At 49.7% G+C, this 22,143-nt stretch overlaps 1 protein-coding gene across 3 annotated transcripts in view; it reads right to left on the bottom strand.

The window, feature by feature from the left end:
* Nucleotides 1-14,783, bottom strand: part of Vps37c (VPS37C subunit of ESCRT-I) — a 28,078-nt gene extending 13,295 nt beyond the window's left edge. Inside the window, exon 1 of one of the 3 annotated variants that reach the window (XM_057778297.1) lies at nucleotides 14,559-14,783. The gene's annotated coding sequence lies outside the window, so the exon portion shown is untranslated. Of the gene's footprint in view, nucleotides 1-5,997; nucleotides 6,023-12,222; nucleotides 12,304-14,558 lie in introns of those variants that run through there. The other 2 variants (XM_057778299.1, XM_057778298.1) reach the window with 2 other exon arrangements.
* Between the last annotated feature and the right edge of the window lie 7,360 nt (nucleotides 14,784-22,143).

Genomic DNA, 22,143 nt, shown 5'->3' on the forward strand with positions numbered 1-22,143 from the left:
TTGTTCGGGGCCACCACCTGGAAAAGGTGAGAAGGGGAAACTACTGGAGACCCACGCAGCAGCTACCTAAAAATGTGGCTCTGTGGCCTGGGCCTCTGCTGCTAGCACATCTAACTGCCACCAGCCAGACAACAGCAGACAAATTTTCAGAGTGACCAAAACCACCAGCAGGGATGTCACGGAGGAGGGAAGCAGGGGTTGGTAACACATTATTTAGGGAACAAGTCCTTAGGCTTTTGTTTCTAGAGAGCTGGCAAGTCCAATTTCCTCAGGCCTCAGTGCCAGGGCTCTGACACCTACTTTCCCTCCCATGACTGCTATGGCACTAAGAAGCCGGGTGACTCCCTGGGGACAGTGCAAGGGATTGCTGGGGGAGGGGAACTGGGGGCAATGTAAGAACGGGTAAGGCCCTGGGCATTCATCTTTGTCTTCCCAGTTCCTGGCACAGACCTGCTCACAGGCAATTCAGAAAGAGCCTAGAAAGAGTGGAGGAAAACAGGGAAACACCAGGTCAGCCAGATGATAGACAAGTTCAATAAGGTGCAGAGACAGAACAGCCCATCCTCCCACTTGCTCAAGCCTTCCCTCATATCTCCGTCCCTTTATGGAATAGGCATTATTAAACAATTACTATATGCAAGACCATATACACATCACAGCAGAAGGAAATATGTAAATAGGTTGAATTTTATGAGCCTGGTTTAGCAAACATATTAAAAAACAAAACACCTTTCTTCTTCCTCTCATAGAACTCAGTTTGTTCTATAAGTCATTATGAACACATGACCACAGGGAAGAAGAGGCATGAGGTGTGGACCAGTGAAGCAAGGTGGGGACAGGGAGGAAGGAAGGATGACAGCTGGGAGCAGCAAAGGCCAGAGAGGAGCTCATCTGGGAGGCCCTGTGGGGGCTGCTGCAAACCCTACAAGGGGAGCTGGTGACAGGTGAGGCTGCTGCACAGCAGTCACAGGTACAGAGGGATAACAGTTTTTCCGGAGGTGACACCGACACCTCAGAGGTGACCAGACTGCGGGTGAGGTGGGAAAGTAACAGTGCAGGAGCCAGGCTGCTCTTCTCCACAGTGGTGGGGGGAGGTGGGGAGGGAGACGAGAACCCAGCCCTGCTGCCTGCGCTAAGAAGGGATAGGGCTTGGTTTTGTTTTCTCCACTCCCATCTTATCCCTGCCTTTTTCTTTAAAACTTTTGCCTCCTCTGTTCTTTTTACCTTCACTAGAGGTCACAACTACAGCCATGTGCGAAGAGGCCAGGCCCACAAGTCTGAGGCCAAGCATGGAATGAGGACCACGAACCCCAGTAAAGCCACAGACTCTGACCCCGCACCAGACCCTCCTGCAGGAAAGGGTGATGGCTGTGCCAAGCCTGCCAGCTCCCAGGAGAGCTACAAGTCCCAGTCTAGATGCATGACCCCATTTGGGGTGGGCCACAAAACCCAGGCCTGTGTTCTGTAATCAAAAATTAACACTATGTCCTTTAGTGTCCATGCACGTGCAGATGACAGATCACAAAAAAGCTGAGGGATGGGAAAGCAGAGGGACAGAAGGAGGGAGACCCAAGCCACATCACATGCTCTGGTGCTCCAAGTGTGGATGGGATGGGAACAGAGAGTGAAGAACTGAAGCCCAGGAGACGCATTTCCTGGGGACCTTGCCTTGTAGTCTACTGTTGGCCAGCGGCCCTATAGCTGGTTTCACCTTCTTTTCGTGACTTCCTATCTTGACAAAACCAACCCACACGCTTTGAACAACGGCAACACGATATGACCCAGATAGTAAGGCCATCGGCCAGATTAGAACCAGTAGATTTAGGCCAAGTTGGCTGTTGTTTGTGGCCACACCCCAGCAGAGGCGGCGGAGAAGGGCTCAGGGAGAAAGCCCAGGGGTGCTGGGTGGGCTCAACAGCAACAACACAGTAACACTGCAACCCTCGCTCCAGGAGCTCTGCTATGACAGCTCAGCACAAACACAAGCAAGCGACCTGGGGTCCTTTCCTAAACAAACTCAAGGAAGGAAACCAAAATGCGCCATGCAGAGCACATAGCTCTTTTCAGACCATGCAGCGGCATGCAGCAGGGCTGGTATGCACATCTGCACCCCCAGCTCTCACTGCTTCATGCCAGCTTGTCCTCCACAGGACTCAGACAAAAGCAGAACTGGGGACAGGCTGACCTGGGGTCCTGCTTCAATCTCACCAATCTTTGCTACATGAGCTCCACCAAGCCCCTGAACCTCAGCTGGGAAATGGGCAGAGATATATTAACCCCCTGGGGCTCACTCTGCTCTTGAAGGTACTGTAATGGTGAGGGGCAACTCCTGAAAGCCTGGGATGCAAGAGAAGCAAGTAACTGGCATCATTAAATCCTAACTCATTCCTATGATGAGGTTCTGTGGGTTCAGCTTCCGACCCTCCCCTCACCACAGCCAGCCAACATTACATGCCAATCTGATATCACACTGCAAGGAGGGCTGACGCCCCTCAGTTTCCCATAAATTCCCCCCAGAACCAAAAACAAGGGAAGAAGTTGCTACCATAGCAACCTACAAAGTGCATATTACAGGAAACTAGACCTGTCCTATCCCTAACAGAAAAGACACCTTCTGTTGCCTTGGAGACCTTCCTAATCCTGCGGTCTAATGCAGGAACTTTAGTTGAATGTTCACTTCTTGTTCTAGAATGACTTCAGCCCTGGACCCAAGAATGGGGGGTCTCGGCCTCCCAGGGAGACAAGAGAAGCATCTCCCTAACCCACAGCAAAGAGGAACTGATCTTCCCTGTGATCTGAAAAGCTGGAATTTAAGCACAGAAGGGAGACCCTGGGGGGCTTAGGTTGTCCCTGACATTTCTACCATGCTGGGGATAGAACCCAAGGCCTCCCGATGAGTAGGTTAGTTGTGTCACTGCTGAGATAACACAGCTGACAGAACTTAAGGAAGGAAGGATTGCTGGGTCACATTCCAGGGGTATAGTCCCTTGTGGGTGGGGAAGGGTATGGTGGCAGGAGCTAGAGGCATCCCTGCTAAAGACACAGAGATGGCACCACCCATATTTAGGGTGTGTCTTCCCAGCTCAATTAACCTAGTCTAGATAATTCCTCACAGGCAAGCCCAGAAAATGTGTTTCTGTGGCAATTCTAAATCCCATCAGGACAGAAACCATCAAGTCGGGAGAGAGCTTTACCACTGAGCAGCATCCCCAGCCCAATCTCCACTCTTGACTTTTTAAACTTTATTATTAGTGTGTGAGAGTGGGGGAGGGGTCAGAGGACAACTTCATGAATTGGTTCTCTCCCTTCGCTTTGATGTATGCTTCAGAGATCAGACTTAAGTCATCAAGCTTGTGTGGCAGCATATTTACCTGCTGAACCATCTTGGCTGCCCAGCTTTTCACTTCTTCTAAGCAGTGCTAAGACTGAGGGCAGGAGGTTTCTCTCCAGCCTCCAGTCCCAAAAAGAGATCAGAGCTTCATAGCAAAGCGTACCTAGACCTGAATCAGCTGGACCTGTCTGGTGGCTTATTCCGTCTTTTTCTCCAGCTTCTCAACCGATGTTGCCATCGTCAAGGGGCTGGAAGGCCTTAAGGAGAATGAAACAATCTCTGATGGTGTTAGGCAGTCACTGGGTCATGATAACTTCAACACACACCTTCACACCTATGGTTACAAAACTCTGCCTCTCAACCTTGCCAAGACTCCAGCTCACACATCGAAGCAGAGCAACCAGGTGTGGCCTTCTTGAACAGGCTCCATATCAATGTGAACCAAAGCCCACAAATACAAGTCTGCAAACAGAAGCACATAGACACATCAAGTGGGGAATGCAATCCCTCAGGATAAGGCTTTGAGAAAGAAACTGCCTCCTGTATGTAGATATGTGTACAGGGCCCACTGCTGCTTAGGCCCACTGAAAACTCCCTACTCCGCCTAGGGCAGGGCCCCCATGGAAGGCATTACCGGAGGGATGAATTCTCTATATCAAGTGTGGGAGCCCAGCCCTTGAGAATGGCAGATGACTTCTGATACCAACCAGGCTTGCCCACTCCTAGGCTGTCACCAGCTGGCTGGGCACCTCACCAACAAAGGCAACCTGTAGAGTCTCTGGCTAACTCCCTACTTTCCTTCCATGACCCAGCCCACATGCTAGAGAGAATCCCAAACCTGCTGGATTCTACCTACACTCCTGAGATGCCCGACTCCAGCTTCTCTCTCCCTCCAGCCACCATTTATTTACATCAGCTTCTCAAAGTCACCCCCAATGCCTGGGTGGGCCACTTCAGCCTCGATCTTCCTTTAGTCAGTGTCCCTAAGTCTCTGAAGAGCACTGTCCAGCCACCTGCTACAGGCTCCGAGATGATTTTCCATCTCCAAAGCCTCTTCCTCTCCATCATCGCTCAGCCCCTCTGGGTTGATCTTTCTCTAAGCCTACTGGGTCCCGCTGGCATCCCTGGGGCCAGCCGTTCCTTCCCACTCTCTTGCTGAAAACAGGAAGAAACCTGGAGACCACCATCCTAAACTCGCCCCACCACCTGCTGACACTGACTCTCCCCGTCCCAAGTCCCACTCTTCTGCTCCCTTTGGCTGTAATATCTTACCGGGAAAACAAAGAGGGGGCCATACTGGGCTAACCACCTATGTCGTTTCCTCTCTAGAACCACAAGATGAGTTCAGCAGCAAAACAGGCTGATGCCAGTCACCACAGCTCTCAGTAAAGGCTCACTGGGCACAGAGCACCATCCAAGGCAATCTGGCAAACCATGGTGTGGCCTTGGCCCTTCCTCTTCCTGTGGAGGAGAAAACAGGGCTACAACGTACTCTGTGTCCTCCCACAGCCTCTCAAGGAGGAACTGTGGCTCAGCACGGTCAGTCAGGGAGTTAGCCCACACTCTTCGCATATTCTACATACCTCACCATGACTGTACACCAGTGTCTGGGACAAACTCAATAAAGGATGGTTACTACAGTCAGATTTCAGACAGGCTCCGAGGAACAGGGCCTGTTAGATTATGTTCAGAAGCCTCACAGTCCTCAACAAACAGTGTGGGGCCTGCGATCCTTTACCAGCGCTCAGGCTAAAGTCCAAATTCCTCAGGCACTATGGCCACTCAGAGCACCTGTATCTCAGCTCTGTGGGGCAGGACTAGCATCTGGAAGGCTAGCAGCCTTCACTGGCTGGGGAGCCTGGACAGGCAATACAATCTCCCCATGCCTCAGCTTCTTCCCTTAGAGAGGGCTTCAATGCGAATGAAATATTAGTGCCTGAAAAGGCTACCACCCTGCTCTTGGACAGAGCTCACCATGGCTAGGCTGGCACAGTGCCCAGTTATACAGTCATACCTCTACCCTCAGCACTCCCCATGTGGACACTGAAAACAGGAACTTGGATTCCTGTCAACAGAGTGCCGGAACCGGATGACAGGATTCTAACTGAATCAATAGTATTCATCGTCAGTCAATAGAACTGCCAAGAAACAGGTGTCTAAATAGGCAGCCAGTCCTTCAAACTTCCTGACAGAGACATGCAGACACTTGGCAGGGCCTCTTCCTTCTCTTCCTTCCTTAATTTTGTGGCTCAGAGTCGAAAGAAAATCATTTTCAATGACCATACACAGGCTTCCAGCCCTTTCTGGACCACTGTCTCAGAAGGCCATGAAGGCAGCTGTCTGTCTTCCCATCCCACACCTCAGGCTGCTCAGAGCTGAGCAGACCGTCTATCATCTCTTACAGAAAGATCAAGATGGAGGTCAGGTCTGGGTTGTGAGGTGCCTCTGTTCAAAGTTCACAATGGGACTACTTCTATGGCTGTCGGTGGCCATCCCAGGCTGGTAGGATACAGGGCAGCTGCAGAGCCCACTCTAGCCACTGCCAAGTTCAGCCACATAAACTTTTGGGATGAACAGAGTCATAAGCAGGCAGACGAGTCCACTGGGGGAAATGGGAGAGGCAAAAAAAAAAACGAAAAACTGAGTAAGAGCTTCTTCATACCCACCTCTGACTCTGAAAGGACTGATGGAAGCCATTACCCAAGTTGGAAGGTGGCTGTGGCCACAAACCAGCCTCTCCAGAGGCGACTTACTGAGTTCTAAAGGATTCAGCCCTCTTCACATGCCCAGAAACCTCAAGAGAATACTCAGAGTTCTCACTGCCCTGCTATGAAACTTTCCTTGGCTCCCTAGTGTCTTGGTGTCATGTTTCAACTCTGTGCTCCTTGACTTGGAACATGATGATCTGCTGACCCTCAACTTCCCTTTCCAGTTAATCCCGAGGCCTCCACCACCCATAAGCTGCTCTGCTCAGCCCAGCTCCCCCGCCTAACCTTCTCCCAGCACAGAACATACTTCTCATCTCTCAATAAATAATAACAGCAAGACCCAGATCCAGCCCTCCAGGAATTGTACACACTGCACATGTGGTCTCACCTTTTTTCCTACTTATCCCTCAAATATCACATCTCTATGAAGCTTTTTTTGCTCCTTCCTCCTAAAGAATCCATACCTCTCATGATTCTACGAAAACACCATGCAGCATTTATTGCTAGGAAATAGCATGTTTGTCCAGCAAGAATGCCTTGCTCACATCTGCATCCCATAATGCAGGTCGCTGATGAACACATACCAGGCATTCAATGAGTGCTTACGGGAATTCTGCTTTAGAAGCATGGACCAGACCCGACCACACACATGCACACGCACACAACCTCAACTAGAAAACTAGACAAAGTAAATGCAGAACAGCTTTCCAATATTGGATACCAGGCAGCCTAGAAGAATGATGCTCAGGGAAACAAGACAAATGGAGTTCACCCCAGCTTACTCCTACAGTCTCCAAGATGGCACAGGAGTTGGAAAGAGAAATATGGGAGTCCAGGAAAGACAATGTTGCCAGCACTCACAGAGCAGAGAACCAGGGCGACAGGAGTTACATACAAAGAACACCCCAGAAATGTGTAGAGATCCCCCAGGCCCAGTCAGCCCTGCTCAAGATAATCAGTCCTGGCATGGCCATTGCAAGTGGGAAGGCCTCACGCTTACAGCCACTGCTAAAGTTCCACAGAAGGCATTACCTCAGTAGTAGGGGAGCCTAGCTCTGCTCTAAAGCTGTCTAATCGCAGCTAACAAAGCTTAGCAGGCCTCTTTCAAGGTTCTGTCCAAGTGACAATATACCTGCAAACAATCCAGAGATGTGTGACAACATACATGATGTCCAACAAGGTAAAACTGGCATTTGACCTCCAATCCAAACTTACCAGAGAAAGACTGAAACAGCACCTGGAACAATCAATAAAAATGGACGCATATATACAGGTGACAGAATTAGCAAGCAATGACATTAAAATAGCAGCCATATTTTGTGTGTGTGTGCACGCGTGCGTGCGTGCGTGTGTGTGTGTGTATGTGGTGTAATCTAATCAGATTTCTATTTGGTGTGTCCAAGAAGCACAGGTTCTAAAAGGTTAAGCACAGGAAATACAGACTTGGACCGTGGTTTTGTAAAGAGATAAACAGCACTGTATGAGATTAAATGTGTATCAGACTAGACAATTGGCAAATTAGATTCTGCAGGGAAAAAAAAATTATCCAAACAGAAGCTATTTGAAATGAATCATGAAGAAGAAATGGGGAGAAAAAGAATAGGAAAGTTGGGGGATGACTCTAAGAGCTCCTGGTTCAGTCCTGAGGGTGAAGACGCACAGGGCCCTTGAAACAGACTGATACATGAAAACTGCACACTGCACACACATAAAGCAACTGCTAAAAAGAAATGCTCCCCTTCTACACCAACACAGCAAGCAAAAGAAAGGCCATGAAAACTACTCCGTGTCTAAGAAGTCACAAAAATGGGAGAAAAGAGCAAAGAACGCAGGCAGGTAGAAAAGAAACAGCAAGATCCCACCACAGCAATGTGGAGTAAACACCCAAATTTAAAGGCAACAAATAGGGGCTGGAGGCATGGCTCAGCGATTAAAACTATTGGCTGCTCTTCCTGCAGACACAGGTTTGGTTCCCAGCACCCACATAGCAGGCAGCTCACAGCCACCTATAACTCCAGTCCCAGTGGATCTGATGCTCTCTTCTGACCACCACAAGCACCAGGCATGCAAGCAGTACACAGGCACATATGCAGGCCAAATACCCACACACATAAAATAAAATTTAAAGGCAATGATTCTAAGACTGATTTTTTTAAAGCTATACCCTCCTGTATGCTGCCTATGAGAAATCCATTTTCAATATAAAAAGCTTACAAGATTTTAAAGCTGTGCCATAGGTTTAATCCCTAACTATAACACTCATAAAAGCTACCGTTTTAGTCATTTTAAAACTTTCATTATATTTATAATGTGTGTATGTGTATGTATAAGGTGCATGTGTGTCACAGCACGTGTGGAGGCCGGAGAACAACTTGCAGGAGTGGTTCTCTCCTTCCATCAAGTAGCCCCTGGGAATTAAACTCAGCTCGTCAGGCTTGGGCAGGCGCCTTTACCCACTAAGCCATCTCATCAGCCCGGTTTCAGCCATTTTGAAGTGTACAGGTTTTTGTTTGTTTGTTGTTTTGTTTTTCAAGACAGGGCTTCTCTGTGCAGCCCTGGCTGTCATGAAACTCACTATGTAGACCAGGCTGGCCTGGAACTCAAGATATCGGCCTGCTTCTAACACTCCCACCCCACCTCCCAACCCTCCCACCCCACCCCTACTCCTCAAGTGCTGGGATTAAAGGCCTGAACCACCACCATCACCCAGGAAAGTACACATTTTTGACATTTAAATACATTCACTTTGTTGTATCTCCAGAACTTTCCATGACCCCACACCTGCACCCATTAAATACTGACACCTTATTCTCCCTGTCCCCACCCTGGCAACCACCACCAATGAATCTGACTAACCTAGGAAAACCAAAAACAATCCATACAGTCAGGTGTGATGGCTCATGCCTGGAATCCCAGTACTCTGGGAAACTGAGGCAGAAAGTTACAGTGAATTCCAGGTCAGCGTGGGCGAGACAGTGAAACCTTGTCGAAAGGAAAGGAAAGAAAGGAAAGGAAAGGAAAGGAAAGGAAAGGAAAGGAAAGGAAAGGAAAGGAAAGGAAAGGAAAGGAAAGGAAAGGAAAGGAAAGGAAAGGAAAGGAAAGGAAAGGAAAGGGCCGGTAATGGCACATGCAGAGAGAGGCAGGCGGATCTCTGTTAGTTGGAGGCCAGCCTGGTCTACAGAGTGAGTTCCAGGACAGCCAGAGCTGTTACACAGAAAAACTCCGTCTCAAAAAAAAAAAAAAAAAAAAATGTCTAAGCGTCATCCATGTGGCACTGTGGACTCTGGCTGCCTGGTATACGTACTGCATTCTGGGCATTCATGCACCAGTTCATGGACTCTGTGGGCGTGGCTCTTTTGACTCTCACAAACAACACAACTATATTCATACACAAATGGCTACTGCAGTTCCTGCTTTCATTTCTTCTGCATAGATACAGAAAGAGAACTGCTGTGTCATACAGCTAACTGACTTGTTGAGGAATCACTGTGCAGCTTCCCATAGTGGCTGAGGCTCTTCCTATTCCCACAAAAAACACACAAGCCTTCAATTTGCCACCTATTTCCTATTTTTACTTAGCGTGTGCACACATGTGTATGTGTGTAGTGAGTGTAATATTTATTCTTGTTAGTGTGTGCATGTGTATGTGTGCAGGCCAGAAGTTGACCTGGGCATCTTTCTTCCATGGCTCTCCGTCTTTATTTTTTGAGACACGGTCTCTCAGTGAACTTGAAACCAACATGGCTAGGTTGGCTGACCAATGAGCTTCAGAGTCTCCCGTCTCCACCTCACACACCCAGGCTTCTATCACCATACCCAGCCTTTGCATGGGTTCTGGGGCTCTGGTCGTCATGCTACAATGGGGGGCATTTTGCTGCCTGAGCCATCACCCAGGCTATTTCCTATTTTTAATACTTATCAGCAAGTAGAGTAGTGTTGTGCTGAGACTTTTAATCTGTACTTTCCCTGATGTATCATTTTAGGTACTTTTGGTCATTCGTATATTCTTTGGAGAAATACTGGTCAAGTACTCCGTCCACTTTTGACCTGGCTGCTTTTGTTACTGAGCTGTAGAGTTCCTCTGCAGTCTAAGTCAACTATATCAACCCTAGCTTTAAAACACAAGACTTCGGGTGTGGTGGGGCACTCTTTTAATCCCAGCCTTTATGAGGCAGAGGCAAATGGATTTCTGTGAGTTCAAGAGAAGCCTGGAATACACAGTGAGTTCCAGGACAGCCAGGGACATAGAGAGAGACCCTGTCTCGGAAGGAAGGAAAGAAGGAAGGAAGGAAGGAAGGAAGGAAGGAAGGAAGGAAGGAAGGAAGGAAGGAAGGAAGGAAGGAAGGAAGGATTAAATTCAGAAGAGATCTTTGTTAGAAGCATCCTTATATTTTTTCTTTTAAATCACAGAAGTTGTCAGACATGAGTAGGATTTGACTGATGGCCATCAGACCCTTCTTCCCAGCAGCTGACAGATGCAATTACCCAGTGGTGCTTGGACAAGTGCCCTAGGCTGAGCAAGGACAGATGAGGATGGGAACTGCTACCGTCAATCTTTCCTGTTCCCAGGTTGAGATGGGGGTGGTCAGGAAGGAACACCAGGGCCTCCAGGGACAGCCACTTAAGCAGTACCCATTTTCATAAAAATTACATAAGCTGCCAATCAAGTAGTCATTTTTCCTGCAATCCTGTAAGCTGACAATCAAGTTGTTTTAAAACTCAATGGCTGCCAAGACTCTAATCTAGCCACCATCTCCTATAGGAGACCCAAGCCAGACCCAGTCACTCCACAGGGACTTGGTTCTCGCCAGGAGGAACCACACAATTGTCAAAGCCACTAACCCATCGAAGGCTTTACTTAGGGAGGCTTGGCTTCTTGAGGCCACGGCAGCATCAAGGGCTGCCCTCCAGATAGCCAAGTCCATAGCTACTACTCTGACCTCATCACATGGGATCTCGTAGCAGCAAATCCTCAACTCAGTCAGGGAGAAGCTCTGCCCCAACCCAGGACAGCTAGTGAGCTTGTGAGACTGACTGGCCAGCAAAGAAAGCCTGTTCTCTCCCTCTCTAGCAGCAGTCTGGGAAACCTGGCTCCTCCGTGCTGTCCCTGCATGCTGCAGTGTAGGCCCCAAGAATTTGCCAAGCAGGAGTCTTATTGCCCAGGAGCAGAGTGAGCTGAGCTGACTGCATGAAGAACAGGTGACTCCTGGGGCTGCCGCCTCCCACACCCAGCAGCACTTAGCAGGTGGCAGAAGAGTCTTCGGGCCAGGAACGGAGACTGAGAAAAGATGAAGGACTGCGGAAGTGCGGGGAAGGTGACAGGCAGTGCAGAGCAGACTGCAGGTCAAAAGCTGTGGAGAGCAAGAACAGAAACGACAAAAGGCGAGAGAACAGAGCTGGGACTGCGGAAGGGCTGCGAGCCTCCACTGCTGGGAGAGTTTAAAGATTGCTAGCTGCTGCTGCTGAGAAAAATCTCAGAGAAGTAACACTGAGAGCCGAGGGTCCCGCACCACGGGCTAAGAGCTGTCACACAGGACAGTGGGCGCTAGGCCACTCACCTAAAGCTGTAACACTCAGAATGAAGGGTGCTAGGCACCCCAAGCTCAGAGCAGCTGACCCAAAGGGAACCAGTTACACTTGGCCCGCTCTCAATTTCCATCTGATCAGAGCAAAAGAACCCTTGGCCTCAACAGACCAACAGACTGGTGACGGATGCCCTCTCTCGGTGACAACAGGAGAAAGTCAGCAGGGCCCAGAAGACAAGCAGCCCGCACTCCCAACCGGATGGACCTGACCATTGAACCAACTTCTTTCTCAAGTCTCCCTAAAACATTTACCAAGCTACACCATATTCTGGGGCACAACAGGAGGCAAATCTAAAACAATTCAAATTAAGGCCTGGCTCAGTTGGCAGAGTGCCGACTCAGCTCAAATGAAGCCCTGGGTGTGGTCCCATGCATCACATAAACCCAGTGTGGCGGGGCACTCCCGTAATCCAGCACTGGAGAAGTAGAAGCAGGAAAGTGAGTTCAAGGTTCCTCTGCTACACAGCAAGTCAAAGCCAGTCTGGGCTACATGAGACCCAGTCAACTAGGCAGGCACTCTGGTCACCTGGGAGACATGCCCCTGAGCACGCCTGTGAGGGATTACCTAGATTCGCTTAACTGAGGTAGGGCTTCCTACCTCAACTGTGGGCAGCACCGTAAGCTGAAGTCCCGGACAGAATCAAAAGGAGAAAATGAGCTGAGCACAGCATCCATCTCTCTGCTTCCTGATAACAAGGCGCACGACGAGCCACCCCAAGCTCCTGTCCCCAACATGTCCCTACAAGAACGGTATGTATCCTGGACTCAGATCGGACCCCTTCTCCTTTCAGCTGCTCGTGTCCAGGTATTGCAGCACGGAGACAGGAAGCCTCCGTTCAGAGACATCAATGAGAAGCTGCTGCTCATGGACAGTAGGATGAACTAGCAGCACAATCCTGTCTGCTCCTCCTGCTGCTCGTGGAACCTGCTGAGACACCTCACCGTGGGAGTTAATGTATTCACGGGGCTTCAACGTGCAGGCCTACCCTGCTGAAGTTAGCTGCCTCGACGTTCACAGCGGAGACTCTCCCTTCCCTGGCCCAACCTAAGCCCCAGGGCCTCACTTGTCAGCTCCAGCTCAATCAAGGCAAACCTGTTTGATATTCCCTGTCTTCCAGACAGCTAGGGGAAGCAGACAGAGAGGAGAAAATGGAGGGAGAGATATGTGGATCATGCCTAAAGACTGTGGCCATCACTGAAATCTATGTCACAGGGCAAGCTGGGTGGGGGCAGGTTAGAACTTTCTGGAAACTCCAGATCCCAAGAGGAAACTTCTAACATAACTCCCCCACAATAGCAATATAACTGCACTAATTTAGGTTTTCAATGACCTCATTGGTCAGTCTGGAAAACCCCACTACTACTAGCCAGCAGTGTCCAGTATCTACTACTAGCCAGCAGTGTCCAGTATCTATTTACCTCAAAACCCTTTAATGGAACATTAGCTTATGTCAAAGAAATAAGCAAAAGGCACCAAGAATCTTGGGTAACCATCACTTCCAAGCTCCAGTGGCCCAGAAAACCTACAAATTTGCATTAAGATCGGAATCACCCAATGTGTGTATTAAAAATAGACTCCTGGAGTCCCCTCCAGATAACATCACAAGACTCTAGAAATGGGGCTCTGCATTTTCAACAAAAATTATCATACATCATTCTTAAACTCTAACACATTAGCAACTGACGCATCAGGAAGGCAGTATTAAGAGTTAAATGTATTTGTTTTGAAAAAAAAGAGACAAGAGGGTTAAAAATCCTAACTCAGCTAGCCGCTCACTGGTTGACACCAGCCAAATGACCTAACTGGGATGGCCAGTCACTCAGAGGTGTTCTCTGTGTCCAGTATGTTCAAAACACCCCAAGGACAGTACCCAGCACAGGACAGCCACACAAGCAATCACAACTACCGCTTGGCAGGACAGCAATGGAAAACTGCCCCCGTGAAGCAGCCTATCATGGGTTCTATGGAGGGGAAATTACAAAGGCACTAGGCCAGATTTCCAAGGTTAGGATAAAAGGTTTTTCTGGGCACTATGACGGCCAAGAACAAAGACTCATTTCAGAGTTCAGTATTGCACCCAGAAGCCCAGATCCCTCCCTGAGCCCCAACCAATAAGAGTCCTTCCTAAGTCCCTATGTCACCATCATCTCCAGTTTTAGGGCTGACAGTCACTAAATGTGGGATGGCACATTTTGAGTGGACTCCTGGATAAGAGGCAAGGAGCAATGAAGGAGACCTGGGACTCTGTGAGGCTCCCTGGCTCAAAGCGAGCAATTCCAGGAAGAGAGACAAGGTATATCCTTGGGAAATGCCTTCCCCCACCCGAAAAGTGGAAGAACACCCCTAACCGGCTGTGAGGTGGGAAACAAAGGAGAACCAGGCACATGCTGGAACCATACATTGCTGTCCTTTGTACCTGGAAGGCTCAGGAACAAGGACAGTTCAGCTACGCTGGACAGTTCAAGTCGGGGATCAGAAGAAATGGGAAGAACGGAATCCCAACCTCTTGCTATTCTGGGGAAAGACACAGGCCACCAAGTCAAAGGCCAGAATCCCTCCAACCCCACTACAACGCTAGGGCAAGTCAGATCACACGGGCCTCAGTTTCCCCATCCGTAGAAAGGGCAAAGTGGCCCTTAATGACACACTGACCACAAGATGCTCCTACAGAGGGTGAAGGGCTGCGTGGCGTTAGCAGATAGGTGGGAGGGGGCGGAGCTGAGGCGACCGGAGAGGACAGCCTCCCACCCTCCAGCCCTCCCACCGCGATGCTGGGGCGCAGGCCCGCGGGTAGTCACGCGCCCACTGCGCCCAATCGCCGGCCTCCGCCAGGCAGGCGGGTGGCTGAGGGGGCCTCTGAGCTCGCCGGCAACGCCTCCAGCACCGTCCGCCGCTGCCCACCAGAGCCCGGGACCCTCCCCAGCGGCGCTCACCTGCCGGGGCCGCCGCCACCGCGGGCAATCAGTCGCCGCCCGCACTTCCGGGATCCGCGAGCCCCGCCCCCGCCGGATGTGACTCCCTCCCGAGTCCGCGCCGGGAGCCGGCCGCACTGGCCCTCCGCCGTGCCTCAGGCGTCCCGCCTCGTGGGCCTCCGAGCTGCCGAGATACCGACACTCAGACGCTGACGGCAGCCGGGAGCCACACCCGCGGAGGGCCACTCGGCCCCGCCCGCGCGGGAAGGCACCGCCCCCGCGGTCGGACTCCGCCCATAGCGAGTACGCCTGCGCAGACTTGCAGGCATGCCTTTCAAACCGCTCTGAGAGTCCTGAGAGCTAAATCTTGGAATCTCCAAAGGGAGGCCCAGACGGGCTACTTGTGCTGCGGCGCCCCTGGCCTGCCCACACACACTTATTTTCATAGTTTGGCCCCAGGATTAGAAGGACTGCGGTCCCGAGTGTCCCCTTCAGACTCTGCAAACAGCTGAATCGGTTTCCTAAAAGTCACCCTTTGTCAGAATCCTAGATTACACTTAAGTCCTCTGTAGATGAGTAGCTCTGTATAAACATCGGACCTGATTCATTCTCACTCGCCCAGAGTGATAAGCCCCAGGATGGCATGGGAACAAACCAGCCCTGAAAAGTGAACACCATTCCCCATTGCCCTCTAGGTAGTGGTGGTGATGGGGACCCTGGTAGATAAACTTCCAGCCTAAGAAAACCATGACACCTGGATGCCACGCTTTGCTATACATTAGACCTTCGTTGCTAGTGTCAGAGACCAGCACAAACTGGCTTCTGCAAAATGCGATTTGCTGGGTCATACTAAGGGGGAAAGTCCAGAGGCCCCAGTGACAACAGGCTCAGTGTAGTCCAAAGCCTCCTGCTCCTTCACTTGAACCTTAGTTCTGTCCACACAAAACAGCACTCATCTCAAAGGGAATGAAAGACATTTTGTTCTGAGCCGAGTAAGAGTGACCATGGCTTGGGACACAGAGTCAGATTGCCTTAAATAACATCCTCCAAAGTAGAAGCGCTTTCAGGAAGTTTGTAACAACAAAAGCAAGTCATATATCAAGGCATTTTTCAAATACATTTCTGGGAACATCGCATAAGTGGGCTACAGCAAATTAGGAGAACTCTCTGCTTGGATTTGAGAGGCTGTTGGATACATTTTTACTTTCCACTCAGTGGAGCTAGGGGTCTGCTGGGTTAAGGAACTGCAAAAGGTTTTACCTGACAATCACAAGGATGTGAGATCAGGCACAGAGGTGAACAATGGCTATCAAGGAGACTAGAGATAATTCTGAGACAATTTGACCCTCTGCCTGCAACATTCCAACTCTGCAATCAAGAGGCTCCAATCACTCATCAGCCTTATAAACACAGTTGTAGCCCCCCCCCCCTTTTTAGGCAACTTCAATTTCACATCTTTTTCTCTTTTGTGCCATCACATTTTCAGCAGGAGCTCCCAAATTTGTTATTTCAGATTCTAGATTTAAGATAATCCTCATTGTTCCCACTGGGCAAAACACCCTCCCCTTCACTACTTCATGGGCTGCCCGGTCATGTAATCCACCTTCCTCAGTCACTTTTTTTCTTTTCTTTTTCTTTTTCTTTTCTTTTTCTTTTTTTTTTTTTTTTGAGACAGGCTTTCTAAGATCTCAGGTAGTCTATGCTGTCCTAGAAGTCTCAAAGACAAAGTAGCCAAGAATGACCTTCTGCCTCTGCCTGCCAAGTGCTAAGATTACAGGCATGCACTGCCATGCACACGGTGTTATGCATGTCAGAAATAGAAGCCAGGGCCTCACACATGCTAGGCAAGCACTTTACCAACTGAACCACATCCCCAGCCTGGAGCACAGTTACTGCAGAAGAAATCAGTACAAAAGACAGTCAGCTACCTATGCGAGGCACTGCCCACTCTTGGGTGCCAGCCAACCTGATAGGGACTCAATGTTATTTGTTTTGCAAATGTCTCATACGGGTCAGAGTGAGAGCTGTTTACAGCAGCTTCCAGAAAGCCAGGTTGATGCTGTTTCTTAGGGTCAGGAGGGTCAGCCAGGGCAGGTGAGCTTGACTGTCTTTGTCAACTCTTATCCTGTGTGATTTTTGTTTAATTTTTATTTTTTAGCTGGCAAGCAGAGACTCCATTTTGTGTGCCATGGTATTGGCGTGCAGGTGTTGGAACCTGCTAAAGCTAAACCCCAAGCCACCAGAACCTGACAACTGGACAGAATATGGGCGGGGGCGGGGAGGCAAACAGCTACATCCTCTCTGCAAGCTCTGCCCCAGTGCCAAGTCATGGTGGGGACCATTTGAGTATGATGGGAGGGAGGGAGAACTGGTGGCAGAAAACAGTCTCCTGGGAGACGATGCACTCGGAAAGATGCCTTTACTTGGCTTCGTAGAATCCCCAAAGCAGCCCCAGGACTAGTTGGAGGTCAAGAGTCCTCTGGACCCATAGACTAGACCTGGAGGCCACAAAGCCATCCTTTCAACTCTGCAGTTGGCCAGTCCCAGCTATAGCTCAGCCTCACAGCTGGAAGATGGAAGATTCTTTGTCAGGCCCAGTTCCAAGTCCCAGCTCATGCTATGTCACTAAAGCACCCTGACCTTGGCCCAGTCCCTTCTGCTTTATGGCACTTTGATTCCCATGTGTCATGCCAGGGACAGACCCAGAACTAATCCTCCTTCAAGATACTCTATGGTGGGGCCAGAGTGATGGCTCAGCAGTTGAGTGTACATTTCTCTTGCCTGGAACTGAAGCTCAGTTCCCAGTATCCAGGTCTGGTAGCTCACAATCTCTGGGGGATATGATGCTCTCTTCTGGCCTCTGCAGGCACTGCACTCACATGCATGCACATGCCTGCACATAATTTAAAAAAATAAACATAAACATAAAATGTTTCAAAGAAAGAAGGACACCACAATTGGAAAAACATTCCAGGGAGGAGGATTTGTAATTGCAAGCTGAGATAACAAAGCCCAATAAATGGCTGTTTGCCCATCTATTGCCTTCCCTCTGTACTTGAACATAACACTATCACCTAGGGGACCTCTGTACCTCGTTACCCACCACGACCTAAAGCCTCATTCACCCTTGATTTCTTGGCTCAGAGTGAAAGACTGTGTGTGATTGAGTTAGGGTAGTCAGGACTGTCAACAAAGCCAAGTTTACTCTGGGCTCAGGCTACATGGCTAAGCTAGCTATCTTCAGTAGCAATGAAGATGTCACGTCTACCTGTAACAATGGTTCTGCCCTCTTGGTTTGCTTTTGTCTGCCCTCTCCCATTTTCCTGGAAGGTACACCCAGGCCCTGATAGGGCTAGAGAAAGAGAGAGTAAATACTCTTGTCTAATCTTCCCTGGTGTGACCATGTGGCCCCCAATGATGGCCCCACCCTTGGCAGGTCCTGCTTCCTGCATTCCCTCTCATCAGTACCTGTCCCAAGGCCTGTGTCTGGCAGACACTGGAACAGAGAAGGGCCTGGCCTTTTCCAGGTGCCTGTCCTGTTTCTGAGCCAGATCCTTGAAACAAGGTCCTCAAGAAGCATGTGTGGTCTCCTTCCCTCTCTAGAGTACTCAAAGCTACAAGGATGCTCTCGAGCAGCAGAGGCAAGAAGCCCTGGACTTCAGCTTCATCTGAGCTGCTCAGTTCAACCATGGGTTTCCCCAAAGAAAGACTACAATGTGTTTCCAACCCTGTGACATGATGTCATTTCAAAGTTAACACCTAAGACAACAAAACCACACACAAAAAGTCTTGTAATATTTTGAGTAAGTTCACAATTTTGTGTTGGGCTGCATGCCTCATAGGACATCCAGCTCCTGCTGGCAGAGTCCAGATAGAAGGTGCTTGTGACTTTTTGAGCCAGCGCCATACTAACATAGGAGAGGAGGAAATGCTGTGGGCTGCCAGGCTGGGCATGGTCCAGCGCTAACCTGTACCACCTGCAGCTTCCTGCTGCCAGTTCAGCTGCAGCTGCCCCTGTGGGTCCTTGGTCCCTTGACTCTCTCCTGCTGCTCCAAGGTTGTGGATCTAATGATACAGATGTGAGGCTGAAACTGAGGAGACAGGCAAAGAACCTCAATGTGGGGCAGCTGCAAACCCCTGAGAGCTGCCCGTATCATTGAGCATCTCTGTCTCCCCTTCTCAAAGCGCTCAGCATCTATCCCCTACCCCACTCCGGAAAGAGACTGCCCAAGCCCAGAAGCCTTGGATTCCAGTACTTTCTGCCTTACCTTAAAGATCCTGGTTAGTCACATGTCACAAGTCTCAGTGTTCCCTCTTCCAAAGAAAGGAGATGGGTCTGGGAAATAAATATCAGTCACTCCCAACCAAGAGCCAATGTTGACTAGGAGGACATTTGGCTGAAGAGGATCTATGTCACTCAGGACCCTGTGGCTCTATCCAGAGGTCAGGAGTGCTGGCATCAACTGGTGATGTCTGCTTAGCACTCAGGATGAAGAAGGCAGACAAGGTGCTACCCACCCAAATTACAACCTACCTGCCACCAAGAACCAAAGAACCCTTGTGTTCTATGGGACACTGTGCCACTTAGATTCTATGAGATGTCATGAAACAGAAGTTACCATTGGGAAATTTGAGGACTCTTCAATAGAAACTTGATCCGGGGGACAAGTCACCTCCCTTAAAGGATGGAAAACAGGAAGAGGACTCTGAGTTCCAGGCATGCCAGTGAGGGGCAGGTGAATTTTAAGATGAGAGGTGTTCTCGGTGTCCAGAGCTTTTGAGGTGACCTCAATACCCAGAGTCATCAAAGAGCCACCGGCTGCAGCTGTCCCCTTTCCTGTGGCACAGGAGCAGTCACTGACTCTGGCTGCCTCATATGAAGCAGGAATCGGAGCACAAAGAATCAGATCCAGCCTCCAGCACCCGTGTCCCAGAAGACACACGTGGGACAGACCCCTCGTAGGTGCTGCCGTAGTCTGAGGTCTGCTTTCTGTGGCCAGGTGAGCTGTTTAAGCCCTTGGCTCACCCTATGTGACCCACTACCCTAAGTGACCCTTTCACCACCTCTCCTACCCTGCAAACTCCTGGTTCCCTTCCAAGGTCCCTTTCCCATCTGATCCCTCCTGTATCCCACACCAACAACTCTCTCCTCTCTGTCACTCACTGTGTATCTGCCACCCTCCAGAACATTCCGCTGCTCCATCCTGCGCTCGCTCTCTCTCCCTCTATAAGCAGGTTGATTTCCCTTACCCTGCAGATGGTCTCAATGCCAAGAAATCCAAGAGAGAAAGAGCCTCAATTTGTTACTTCTCAAAATCACCCCATCTTTCCTGCTTCTAAGCTCTGCCCCAGTCTCATCAAAGTTGCAAACTGGGTTAGGTAGCCCTGGGGTGATGGAGCAGGGCACAGGGAGATTCCAGAGCCAGTGCCAAGCTGCCCAAGTCTCCTCTTCTTGGACCTCTGGGCATATCACTGAGGACAAGGACTTCACGATGGAAATGTGGCCAGGTGTAGCAGCACATTAGTGTAATCCCAGCATTTAGGAGACCAAGGCAGGAGGACCATCACAAGTTTGAAGCCAGCCTGGCCTATATGGCATGTTTCAAGTCAGGCAACAGAACCCAATCTCAAACAAAATCAAAATAAAATTCAAAAACAGGAAACATTTCAACTTATTACAGAAGAACTTCAAACCTAAAAGTCGATCTTACTGGTATCCCATGACAGTGTCGGGTTCTCAGCTACATGCTCCTCTCTTTTCAGACAGAATCTCACGTAACTCGGGTTGGTCTCCAACTCCCTGGGTAGCCTAGGATGACTTTGAAATCGTGGCTCTCTGCCTCTACCTCTCAACTGCCAAGATTGCAGGTGTGCACCACAACACCTGGCTTTTTGAGGGGGTGTTTTTGGTTTTTTAATTCAGGGCTGGAGCTCCAGCCCAGGGCTTCACGCATGCCAGGGCATCACGTGTGCTAGGGCATCACGTGTGCTAGGGCGTCACGCGTGCTAGGGATTCATGTGTGCTAGGCAATCACTCCGCCAGCTGAGTTATATCCCCAGTCCCTATGTTCACCCTTTTAAAATGTTTATCTTTTTTTTATCAGACTTTTTTAGAAAACAAAACAAAACAAAACAAAACAGGAGTGTTATTTTACCGTAGATGCTTCTGTTCATCTCCAGGACCTAGGAGCTCTTAAAATATCTGTATCTAAACCCCAATCTCTCTTATTCTAAGCAACATTACACTTTGTATGGGAGGATTATTGGGGTTTTTATTTGTTGCTTCTTTTGCCCTTTTACCAGGAGAAGGTCAGGCAGGGACTCACTACATAGCTCAGTCGGATCCAAAACTGACTATGGATCCCAGGCTGGCCACAGACTCCTGACTCAGCCTCTCTAGTGCTAGCATTACACATGGATACCTCCAACCTGGGCTCAATTTTTCTTTGTTCAGTTATTCATTTGTTTTCAGACAGGATCTTATATAATTGAAGCTGGCCTCAAACTCGCTTTATAATCCAGGCTGGCCTTGGAGTCCTGACCCCCCGTGTTCCCTCCCCCAGTTACTGATCTTCAATACACACCTAGAGGATGTGCTGCCAGAGACGGATCACGGAGAGTGCTAGGCAAGCACTCGACTGAGCCGCAGTCCCAGCCCCAAATGCCACCTTTAACATCACTCAGTATCCATTCTCTGTTTGGGTTTCCTGCCCAGTGTTGTCCCCGGGATGAGTGACGAGCACAGGGGCCCTGGACTCCTGGGGGCGGGGCCATATTACTCTATGGTCTATACTATATAGTACCAGTTTAAGGAGCTGAACATGTGTATCCCAGGCCAGGCCAAAGGCTCCCAGGGGTGTTTTTCTGACAAAATGCTAAAAAAGACAATAGATTCCTATTTATATGTCTGGATGTGCAGACAAACCTGCATCCTATCTGGGGAGTTGCAATAGGTGCTCATCAAGCGGGAACTATTTTTTTAAGTCATGGGTTTGTCTAACCTGCAGCTTGCCATTGATTCCACAGCGAGGCTCAAGCCCCAGGCTGCACCGTGCCCTGGATGCCAGCCACAGCTACATGGTACATTCTCTGTTCTTCTCCCCAACTGATAGAAGTCAGGGCTCCTGTGAGCCCTCCTCAGGTTGAGGGGCTTGGAGCTTGGGGAAACAGTTCCATGATCTGTGGTTGTTTGTTCATTTCTCTCTCTCTCTCTCTCTCTCTCTCTCTCTCTCTCTCTCTCTCTCTCTCTCTGTGTGTGTGTGTGTGTGTGTGTGTGTGTGTGTGAGAGAGAGAGAGAGAGAGAGAGAGAGAGAGAGAGAGAGAGGGAGGGAGAGAGAGAGAGAGAGAAGGTACCCACGGAGGTCAGAAGAGGGCACTGGATCTCCCAGAAATGACGAGTTCCAGAGTCTGCAGTGCACGGCACACTACAGGTACCTACACCAGTTGATAAGCTCCCCAAAGCCTGTCCATTTGCTTTCCTATGGAAACTTTGCCACAGGGGCCTCAACAAGAATGTCAAAGATGTCGCCAGGTGGTGGTAATGTACACCTTTAATCTCAGCACTCAGGAGGCAGAGGCAGGCAGATCTCTGTGAGTTAGATCCTGT

Source organism: Chionomys nivalis, chromosome 8 (assembly GCF_950005125.1).
Source record: "Chionomys nivalis chromosome 8, mChiNiv1.1, whole genome shotgun sequence".
NCBI lineage: Eukaryota > Metazoa > Chordata > Mammalia > Rodentia > Cricetidae > Chionomys > Chionomys nivalis.